Raw genomic sequence first — 12,308 nt, forward strand, 5'->3', positions numbered from 1 at the left:
CTGATTACAGCTCACTTGTGTGAGAGTTTGGAGATGATTGGCTCCACGCCATGAGGCCACAACTGCCCGGACTTACTATGGCAGCCAAGAAAGACTGAAAAAAACACAGGAATGCTGGCAGGTGTAACTGATTGTGGGAGGAGTCAGAAATGGGGCTGCAGAGGAAGATTGGTGCTGGGCTTTAAACCCAGGCGCAGCATCCATGCTGGAGAGTGGGGATTATGTAGCTTTGGTGAAAGTTCGGACCAGCAGCTTTGGGCTGCTCCCTCTTGCCACTTGGCTTAGGAATCAGAAGAGATCTTGCTGGGAAGAAAAGGAGTGAAAGGACTCTTGTTGGTGGGCCATGAGAAGGTGTCAAATGGTTTTGGACTAACTGAAGATTGCAGCGGCAACACAGCTGATGGTGCTAGGAATGGAGGGGCTACCTGAGCCACAGACTTCTACTTCTTTTCCTGAGATACGGTACCCCGGACTGGGCAGAGGGAAAGGAAGGACTGTGTGTGTTTGTGGGTATTCTAAAGGACTTTACTACTTTAATGAAGACATTAAGTCATTACTGTAAGTCTATAACTTTTTAAATAAATAATTCCTTTCCTTTTCACTAATCTCTGTCATTGAGAGACGTCTTTTCCTGGTGGCAGGCAAGGCAAACATAGTATACTGGGGGCGGGACCCCTGGAGCACAAGGTGGGGGTCCGTTCGGTAATAGTATATCATTCACCCGCCCCAGGATCTGTTCTGTAACAACATTGAGCACCTTTTCATATGTCTATCGACCATCTGTGTGTCCTCTTTAGAGAAGTGTCTATTCAGTTCCTTTGTCCATTTTTTTAATAGTGTTGTTCATTCTTGGTGTTGAGTTGTTTAAGTTCTTTATATATTTTGGATATTAAATCTTTAAAGGATGTATTATTGGTGAATATGTTCTCCCATTCAGTAGGTAGTCTTTTGTTTTGTTGATGTTTACATTTGTTGTGCAAAACTTTTTAGTTTGATGTAGTCCCATATGTTTATTTTTTCTTTTGTTCCCCTTGCCCAAGGAAATATATCAGAAAGAATATTGCTGTGAGAAATGTCTAAGATTTTACTGCCTCTGTTTTCTTCTAGGATTTTTATGGTTTCTTCTAGGTCTAATATTTAAGTTTTTAATCCATTTTGGGTTTATTTTTGTGTGGTGTAAGGAGATGCTCTCCTTTCATTTGTTGCACATATCTGTCCAATTTTCCAACACCATTTATTGAAGAGACTATCTTTACCCCATTGTATGTTCTTGCCTCTTTTGTCAAATATTAATTGACCATAAAGGCATGGGTTTATTTCTGGATGCTCTATTTTGTTCCATTTATCTGTAGATCTGTTTTAATGCCAGTATCATGCTGTTATGGTTACCATGGTCTAGTAGTATAGTTTGATGTCAGGTAGCATGATACCTCCAACTTTGTTCTTCTTTCTCAGGATTGCTGAGGCTATTCAGGGTCTTTTGTGGTTCCATATACATTTTTGGAATATTCTAGTTCTGTGAAATACACCATTGGTATTTTGATAGGAATTGCATTGAATGTATACATTGCTTTGAGTAATATGGGCATTTTAAACATGTTAATTCTTTCTTTCCATGGGCACAGCATATACTTCCACTTATTTGCATCTTATTTAATTTCTTTCTTCAGTGTCTTCTAATTTTTTGAGTACAGGTCTTTTACCTCCTTGGTTAAATTTATTCATAGGTTTATTATTAGTAGTATTAGTATTATTGCAATTGTAAATTGGATTGTTTTCTTTGTTTCTCTTTACTGTCCAGATTTTTCCCACTTTTTAATTGGATTATTTTCTTATTGATGATTTTTAATAGTTCTTTGTGTGTTTTGGACACCAGCCCTTTATTAGGTTGTGTTTTGTAAATATTTTCTTTCAGTCTGTAGCTAGTCTTTTGATTCACAAGCAGAAGTTTTTACTTTTAATAAAAATGCAACTTATCCATTTTCTACTTTCTGGATCATACTTTTTGCATTATATCCAAAAAGTTATCTGTAACCTAAGTTAACCTAAACTTCCTCATTATCTCCTAGAAGTTTATAGTTTTATATTTTACATTTACATCTATGATCCATTTCAAGTTAATTTTTAAGAAAGTATAAAATTTATGTCTAGATTCTTCTTCTTCTTTTTTTTGCATATGGATAGCCAATCATTCCAGCCCCATTAAAAAAAAAAAAACACTTATTTTTCCATTGAATTGTCCTTGCTCCTTTGGAAAACATCAGTTGGCTATATTTCTATGGGTCTAATTCTGGTCTGTCTATTCTGCTCATTGATCTATTTGTCTATTCCTTCATCAATACTACACTGTCTCAGTTACTGTAGCTTTAAAGTAAGTCTTAAAATTGGGTAGTGTCAGTGCTCTGACTTTGCCCTTCTTCAATATTGTGTTTGCTATTCTGAGTCTTCTGTGTTTCTATGTAAACTTTAGAATCAGTTTGTCAATATCCATGAAATAACTTGCTGGGCTACTGACTAAGACTACATTGAATCTATAGCTCAAGTTGGGAAGAAGTGACATCTTAACAATATTGAATCTTCCTATCTATGAATATGAACTATCTCTCCATTTAGATTTTCTTTGATTTCTTTCATCAAGGTTTTTTGGTGTTCCTCATATAGATACTGTACATATTTTGTAAAGTTTATATCTAAATATCTCCTTTTTTGGTGATGCTAGGAAAGGTATTCTGTTTTTAATTTCAAATTCCAATTGTTCATTGCTGATATATAAATTCCCTTTTAACCAATGATTTTGCTGCACCCCCCAAAATTTAATAAGCTGTATTTTTAATCTATTTTAAACTATTTTAATCTTTGAAAACTTCTCCTTTGATCCATGTGCTATTTAGAAATACACTGTTTAACCTCTAAATATTTGGGGATTTCCTAGTTATCTTTCTGTTATTGATTTCTAGTTTAATTCCACTGTGGTCTGAAAGTGGACATTGTATGATTTCTATTGCTTCAGTTTTAAGGTATGTTTTATAGACCAGAGTGTGGTCTCTCTTGGTGAATGTTTTATGTGAATTTAAGAGAAATATGTATACTGCTGATGTTGGATGAAGTACTATATGGGTGTCAATCAGATCAAGTTGATTGCTAGAACTGTTCAATTTAACTGTATTCTAACTGACTTTTCTGCCTGCTCAATTTATCAATTACTAAAAGAGGGGTATTGATTTCTCCAAATATAACAGTAGAGTTCTCCATTTCTCCTTGTAGTTCTATAAGCTTTTGCCTCATGTATTTTCAAACTCTGTTGCTGGCTGCATATACAGTAAGCATTTTTATATCTTCTTGGAAAATTGACCTCTTTATTGTAATATAATGTCCCACTTTAATCCTTGATAATTTTTCTTTCACTGAAGTCTGCTTCATCTAAAATGAATATAGCTACTCCAGCTTTCTTTTGATTAAGGTTAGCATGGTTTATCTCTCTTTGTCTTTTAATTTTTAACCTGCCTTTATATTTAAAGCGAGTTTCTTAGAGACAAGATACAGTTTTGTCTTATTTTTAAATCCATTTTGACAGTCTCCACCTTTCTTCTTAACTGATTTTATTTATTTATTTATTTATTTATTTTTAGACAGAGTGGGAGGGAGGGAGAAAGAGAGGGAGAGAAACATGAATGTGTGGTTGCCTCATGTGTGCCACCTATGGGGGACCTGGCCTGCAACCCAGGCATGTGCCCTGACTGGGAATTGAACCAGCGACACTTTGTTTCGCAGGTGAGTGCTCAGTCCGCTGAGCCACACCAGCTAGGGCTGTTTCTTAACTAAGTTGTTAATTTTTAAAAAAATATATTTTATTAATTATGCTATTACAGTTGTCCCACTTTTCCCTGCTTTGCCTCCCTCCACCCAGCACACCACCCTCCCTTATCCAATACCCACACCTTTGTTCATGTCCATCAGTCATGCATATAAGTTCTTTGGCTACTCCATTTCCTACACTGTACTTTACATCCCCATAGCTGTTCTGTAACTACCAATTTGTACTTCTTAATACCCTCACTTCTTCACCCATTACCCCAACCCACCCCCAATCTGGCAACCATAAAAATGTTCTCCGTCCATGATTCTGTCCCTATTCTTGTTTTCTTAGCTTGTTTTTCAGATTCAGTTGTTGGTAGATATGTATTTACTGCCAATTTATTGTTCATAGTTTTAATCTTATTTTTCTTAAGTAAGTCCCTTTAACATTTCATATAATAATGGTTTGGTAATGATGAACTCCTTTAGTTTTTTCTCCTCTGGGAAGCTCTTTATCTGTTCTTCTATTCTAAATGATAGCTTTGAAGACTATACTTTCAGGGATCATTTCTACAGTTCATCACTAAATGATAGCTTTGCTGGGTACAGCAATCTTGGCTGTAAGTCCCCACTTTTTATGACTTTGAATATTTCTCGCCAATCCCTTATAGGCTGCAAAGTTTCTTTTGAGAAATCAGCTGACAGTCATATGGGAACTCTCCTGTAGGCACCTCACTGCTTTTCTCTTACTGCTTATAAGAATCTATCTTTATCTTTAACCTTTAGCATTTTAATTACCATGTGTCTTGGAGTGGGCCTCCTTGCATCCATCTTGTTTGGGAATCTCTGTGCTTCCTGGACTTGCATGTCTATTTCCTTCACCAAATTAGAGAAATTTTCTTTCATTATTTTTTCAAATAGATTTATCCAATTTATTGCTCTTTTTCTCCTTCTGGTACCCCTATGATATGAGTTTTGGACTTCTTGAAATTGTCCCACAGGTTGCTTACACTATCCTCATGTTTTGGATTCTTTTTTTCTTCTTGTTGCTCTCATTGGTTGTTTTTGCTTCCTTATGTTCCAAATCATTGATTTGATTCTTGGCTTCATCCACTCTACTGTTGTTTCCCTGTACAATGTTCTTTATTTTAATTAGTGTATTCTTCATTTCTGAATGGATCTTTTTTATGCTGTCGATATCCTTACAAAGTTCTTGAGCATCCTTATAACCAGTGTTTTGAGTTCTGCATCTGATAGATTGCTTATCTCCACTTTGTTTATTTATTTTTCTGAAGTTTTGATCTGTTCTTTCTTTTATCATCTCCATTTTCTTAGTTCTTTTTCTGGAGTTTTCTTCTTTTCTTTCATTTGGGCCATGTTTCTTTGTCTCCCCATTTTGACAACCTCCTCGTGTTTGTTTCTATGTATTAGGCAGAGCTGCTTTGACTTCCTATCTAGGTTGTGTGGCCTAATATAGTAAATGTCCTGTAGGGTCCAGTGGCACAGCCTTCACTATCACCCAAGATGGGTACTTAAGGTGTACTGTTCATGGGGGTTAAGTACAGTCTCCTCCTATAGTTAAGTCTTGATTGCTGTTGGCAGGTCAGTGGGAAGAATTCAGCCAGACCACTCAGCTTCAGAGACTGGCTGTCACTATTGACCACCAACCTCTGCCTTCCATGGAGGATCAGCTGTGCAGGTGTGGGGTAGTGGTACTCTGACGTGGTCAGTAGCTATCCACTGGGTGTGCAGGCTCTGGGGTTTCCTGGATGATGCAGGCCAAGGTCAACCCCAGCCTGTGTTCTGCCCAGGGCCACCCCGCCTAAGCTATAGAGCAATCTGAGATGGCTGCTACTTGTGCTAGGCTAAGAGATTTCCAGGAAAAGCCAAATGTCAATCTAGGCTGGCCATCTCAGGCCAGCTAGTGCTGGGCCTGGGGCCACTTAACAAGAAGTATCGGGAGTGGGGGGGTTGGGGCTCACTGAGGCTGGCTATTGCTTGTTTGAGAGAATTTAGGAAGTTGTGAAGCATGAGCCAAGACCAGCCATTCCTATTTAAAAGCCACTGTTAACAGCTTGGTGGTCCCATAAGTTGGGTGGGGCAGACCCTCAGGGAGTCTCCAAGTGGGACAAACAGAGTAGCCAGGTTGATGGAGTCTCAGGTATGGCACAGGCCATCTGGTTCTGTGTTTCTGTCGGAAGCATGTTTGGAAAGGGAACAATGGCCTCTGCCCAACTTTCTGTTTGCAAGAAAGCTGTCCCTCATCTCTCGCCTTAGTGCCAGACACTTCAGTTTCTCCCTGTGTGCCTCTGGTACTTTTCAAGCTACTATCCCAGTTCTGGGGCTTAGAGGAAGTGAGTCTGAGTAAGTTTGTGTGTGGGTTCGTCAAGTGGAACTGCTTAGGACCCTGGAAGTTTCTACTGATAGGGGACTCAAGACTTAGAAAACTTTAGCTTAAGGTAAACAGTTATAAATCTAGCAAGTAATATGTATATTAAAGCTTTTGTTCTGGAAACTACAGATAAGGCCCATCCTGGCTCCTGGGAAAACAGCTGACTTCCTGAGGCACTGCTAAAGATTACCTCCTGGAGACAACTGGAGGCATCCAGGACTTTGTGTTCCAAGGAGAAACAGATGACCACCACCCCTCAGAACAGCTAACTGCCCAGGACAGGAATGTTGCAGCTTCTTTCACCCAATCCTCCCTGAATCTCAAAGCACTCACCAAACCTTGTTTATTCCCTGGCATAAAAAGTCTGGCTTGGAAAGAGAAGGCAAGATGGTCTGTTAGAGTATGAACCCACCATCTTCTCATATCACCGGCCATCTGAATAAAGTGCCCATAAAGATTCAATCACTGTCATTGCTTATTGGGTTTGGTAGTGAAAGGTAGCCTGAACACCGATATTTTTTCTAGTTACACTTCCACTGACTAAATCCCTACTGTTTTTTGCAGCCAGAAGTTGTGGGGGCTTATCTTCCTGGCACTGGAACCCTGGGCTGGGTGGCCTGGTGTGGGGCTGGGACTCCTTGATCCTGAGATAGCCCTCCTGAATTTTTATCCACTACACGTGGGTGTGGGGCCAGCCCATTCCATGCCCCTGCCCCCTCCTACCAGTCTGGATGAATGTGGTTTGTTTAGTTACATAATTGTCAGACTTCCATTCCATTTGATTTCTGATGGTTCTGAGGGATGGTTGTTCCATACTTTTGTTGTGATTTTGATGTAGTTGTGTGAGGTGAGCCATGTTTACCTATGCCACCATCTTGACCAGAAGTCCCCTAACTAATTCTCAACAGTCTTTATCTTTTAATTCACGTGTTTAGACCATTCACATTTAAAGTTATTATTGATATTGTCGGATTACTGTATCATGCTTATAACTTTTATGTTCATTATAGTCATTGTTTTCTTTGATTCTTTTTGAATCTTTCCTGCCTTCTCTGTTTTTAATATGATTGTGTTCTATCTTCTCTGAAGATAATTTTTTATTTTTAAATAAGACTATACTGCTTCATGGGTAGCACATGTAGCTCATAACAGAATGTTGCTGATTCCCCTCTCCTGTTCCTACTGTCATTTAATGTCACTTATACATACGCTATAATCACCAATACATTGTTGCTATTATATCTATTAGGTCAATTAAGATTAAGAAAGTAAGAGTTTATTTTACCTTCATTTATCCCTTCTCAAATCCCTTACTTTATCTATTAAATTTGAATTTCTTTTTCTTTTCAAAATTTTTATTTATTGATTTTTGAGAGAGAGATAGGAACGGAGGAAGGAGAGAGAAAAAAAGAGAGAGAAACAGCAATTTTTGTTCCACTTATTTATGTATTCATTGATTGATTCTAATATTTGCTACCCTGGCCAGTTATCAAACCCACAACCTTGACATATCAGGATGATGCTCTAACCAGCTGAAGTATCCAGCCTGGGCCTAGATTTGAGTTTCTGACCTATACCATTTTACTTCTCTTTGAATAACTTTGAATATTTCTTGCAAAATAGATCTACTTGTTACAATTTCTCTCATGAAGGGCTCTGGTAATGTATTTCTTTTGGAAAACAGGTCTTTATTATGGAAAACACAGGGTGTATTTCAAAAGGGTTGCTTTTCCCATCTCCTAGAAGGAATGTGAGGGAATTTTTCTCAGATCTTCACTGTAAGAACTTGGTGGGATCTCTGGAGGCAAAACCCAAGATAGTGTAGGCCTTCTCCCAAGACTGGTCCCCCAGAGGTTTTCAACCCCTAGCCTAGGTCACACCAGCCACAAGCAATTCATCAAAACCACCCTTTAAGTATTCCTACAAATAATTGGCTCCAGCAGTTTCTGCTTTAGTTATTTTGATCATTGCTGTGATTCTTTATACTCACCTGACTCTTCACATTTTGGGCTGGCAGTTTGTTCTATATGGCTAAGAAAAAATATTGCATTTCTGTTTTCTCAATGTTTTTCCTCATTGTGAATCTGGGAGAGACATTTTCCAAGCTCTGCCTATGTCAGAGCTTGATATTAGACATTTGAGTTGGCATTTCTCTTGTACCTAGGGGTTGAATATCAGGACTCATATTCATGGCCCAAACATCACCAGTAAGTGTGCATAAGTAGAAGTATTGACTTTCAAGGTCAGTTCAGTTATCTACTTCACTATGAGATAATCATATTATTTTCATGTTATTTATTAAGAACAAATAAGCATGCAATCTGTGGCAAACACTGGATTGGTTACCTTCACTTTTATTTCCAACCTTATTTTCCCTTGCCTGCCTCTTCCTCAGAGGCTGGAAAACCTAAATATGCATATTTCTAGTCATGCTGAGCTAGAGTGGCAATTGTGATTTTTTTCAAATAAGATGTAAACACAAGCTTATTGGGAAGTTTCTGGGAAAGGTTTTGCTTTTTGAGAAAAGGGGACAAATTTGGCTGATGTTGCCCCTTCCTCTCTAATGCCTGCCTTGACTGTGGACATGATACCTGAAGCTAGAGAAACCATGGGTGGTATGTCCAAGAGAATCACAGTGGCATCAGTGAAAGATTGTTAGCAGCCACCTACCACCAGAATTCTTGTGTGAGAAACATAAACCTCTATTTGATTAAGCCTTTCTAAGGCTGATTTTCTATAACCTACAGTCATATGCCCCTCTTACTTATTGTACCTAACCTATTTGGAATCTGAGGCAAAAAACAGAAAACAGTCTAATAGATAAACACTAGGGAGAATAGGAATAAGTTTGGCTACGCTGAAAGAATAATGCTGGCACCCACCTATTCAAAGAACAAAAGCAAAAGTTATTAGTCTTAATGTTGAAATACCAAGGACTAGAGCTTTGCTGATTTCCATTTGTTATACACATTTGTTACATGAGATGTGGAGGGAATGTTGATTCTGTATAAGTTCAAAGTGCCAGTGACCACTAGCATGAGAAAAGGGCAATTTTTAAGAAGTTAGGGTTTGTAGCAGTGTCCTACTGCTGCAAAGAGGGAACCAATCAAAGGATAGATTTCTAAAGTTTTCTGAATTAGGGACAAGAGGCTCTCCCTAAGCCAGTCTTCTTGAGCAAGTTACTTGATTTCTCTGTGCTTCAGTTTCCTTATCTGTAAAATGGGTATTCACCTCACTGGAGCATTGTGAGCATCAAATGAGATAATGTATTTCAAAGAATTTAACCCCCTGGGTGGCGTAGCTCAGTGGATTGAGTGTGGGCTGCGAACCAAAGTGTCGCAGGTTCGATTCCCAGTCAGGGCACATGCCTAGGTTGCAGGCATCAATCACATTGATGTTTCTGTCTCTCTCTCTCTCTCTCTCTCTCTCTCTCTCTTTCTCCCTCCCTTCCCTCTCTAAGAATAAATAAATAACATCTGGACTTCCGGCAAGATGGAGGAATAGGTGGTCGCACCGTACCTCCTCGTACAACCAGGATTAGAAAACCAATAATTTACAACAATAATTTACTCTCAGAATAACACCCAGATCCGGCAGAGGATTTATCTGAATGGAAGTCGGGCAGCCAAGAAGTTGAAGTAGACGCGTTCATCCGGACTGGTAGGAAAGGACGAGCCTGGCAGGCGTGGGGCTGGCGGCGCGCGGAGGTGGGGGGAAGGTTTGGCGCGAAATCGGCGCAGGGGCCATCCGGCGCGCAAGAGGGCAGCGGTGATCCCTGGGTACGCGGGCTGCGGCTGGCAGACCCAGAGGGGCGGCGATTGTGGACCAGGGCAGAACTGGCGGCCCGGAGGCCCAGACAAGGGCCTGAGTCCAGGGGAACGGAACTACCGCCATTGTTTTCTCCCGCCCCGCTCCCGCTCCCGCCCCACCCCCACATATAACGTCACAATCTAGCAACCGGGGTGCCCAGCCCCGGTGAGCACCTAAGGCTCCACCCCCCACCATAACAAGAGCAACCAGACCGGAAAAAAAAAAAAAAAAAGGAGAGACCGGGGAAAAAAAAAACAAACAAACCATGTTTTCAACAGAGCAAATCAGTCCCCCAGGACTCATCCTTTTGAGCGACCAAGAATTAGCCAATCTATCAGATGCGCAGTTCAAAACACTAGTGATCAGAAAGCTCACGGAACTGGTGGATTTTGGACGAAATTTAGATGAAAGAATGCAGATTACCATAAAACAGATGCAGGAAGACACGCGGAGGAGAGCCAATAGTGAAAGGAAGGAATCTGAGTCTCAAAACAATACAGTGGACCAGAAGGAAGATAGAATCAACCAAGCAGGAAAGCATGATGAAATAAGAATTCAAAAAATTGAGGAAAAGATTAAGAGCATCCAAGACACCTTTAAACGTTCCAATATCCGAATTATAGGGGTACCAGAATCGGAAGGGGAAAAGAAACAGATTGAGCACGTATTTGAACAAATAATAAAGGAGAACTTCCCCAATCTGGCAAAGGGAACAGTCTTCCAAGAAATCCAAGAAGCTCAGAGAGCCCCAAAGAAGTTGGACCCAAGAAGAAACACACCAAGGCACATCATAATTACATTAGCCAAGGTAAAAACGAAGGAGAGAATCCTAGAAGCAGCAAGAGGTAAGGGGACAGTCACCTACAAAGGAGTTCCCATCAGACTGTCAGCTGATTTCTCCAAAGAGACCTTACAGGCAAGAAGGGGCTGGAAAGAAATATTCCAAGTCATGAAAGACAAGGACCTACATCCCAGATTGCTCTATCCAGCAAAGCTCTCATTTAGAATGGAACGGCAGATAAAGTGCTTCTCAGATAAGGTCAAGTTAAAGGAGTTCATCATCACCAAGCCCTTATTTTATGAAATGCTAAAGGGACTTATCTAAGAAAAGAAGATAAAGAAAAGACATGTATAGTAAAAGGACAGCAAACTCACAAATATCAACAACCACACCTAAAGCAAAACCAAAAGAAACTAAGTAAACAATTAGAAGAGGAACAGAACCACAGAAATGGAGGGCACATGGAGGGTTAGCAGCAGGAGGGTGGGAGGAGGAGAGAAGGGGAAAAGGTATAGAGAATAAGTAGCATAGAATGTAGGTTGAAAATAGATAGGGGGAGGGCAAGAATAGTACGGGAAATGTAGAAACTAAAGAACTCATAAATATGACACATGGACATGAACTAAAGGGGGAAATGTGGGTGGGAGGGGGGTACAGGGTGGAGGGGAGAGAAGGGGGGAAATGGGACAACTGTAATAGCATAATCAATAAAATATATTAAAAAAAAGAAAATAAAAAAAAAGAAACACTAAAAAAAAAAGAATAAATAAATAACATCTTTAAAAAATAAAAATAAAAAATAAATAAAATTATATTCTTTTTTTTTAAAAAAAGAATTTAACCAATGCCTGCACACTGAAAGTATTATATCAGCTGGATCATGGGTCTAGCCTTCTCTTTCTGTTGCCATCACAAGCCACAAACTCACACAGAACTTTTCTCACTCTGGAGAGCAGTACACATGACAGGCTTGTTCTACTCACACCAAAGGTGCACTTCAAGAATGGCTGTCAATACCAGAAGAGAGAAATGTTTCTAAGATGCAGTGGACCTTGGTTTTAATCATTAATTTGGTTCAGTAAGCTGCTAAAGTTATGTGAAGTTAGCCTGAAGAGTATCAAGCAAAGTCCTTTGAAAATGTGAATTTATTTAGTGAGAATTGTGTTTAGAATTCTTTGAGGCCCTTATGTCCATTTTCAAATGTGAAATATTGTCTGTCTTCAATATTCTGGCTTTTTTTTCTCATCTTGATTTCTCAGAGATTATTTAGAGTGGTTACTGTCACTGTCTATGGCAGTACCAGGTCAGTGTATGTTACAAGTACGACTCTGTTTATTCATATGATTACATGTCACTTAAACCTGACAAATACAGACTTAAGAAAAGGGTTTTATTTTTTTTATGTCACTTTATTAGTTATTCTCATGTAACAGGAAGTCTGGAGATAGGCACTCTGGAGCTGATGTGGGGGGCTGCTTCTGCTTCCTTCTTACTGTCCTTTATATCCCCATGCTTACAAATTGACCACTT

Source organism: Phyllostomus discolor, chromosome X (genome assembly GCF_004126475.2).
Source record: "Phyllostomus discolor isolate MPI-MPIP mPhyDis1 chromosome X, mPhyDis1.pri.v3, whole genome shotgun sequence".
NCBI lineage: Eukaryota > Metazoa > Chordata > Mammalia > Chiroptera > Phyllostomidae > Phyllostomus > Phyllostomus discolor.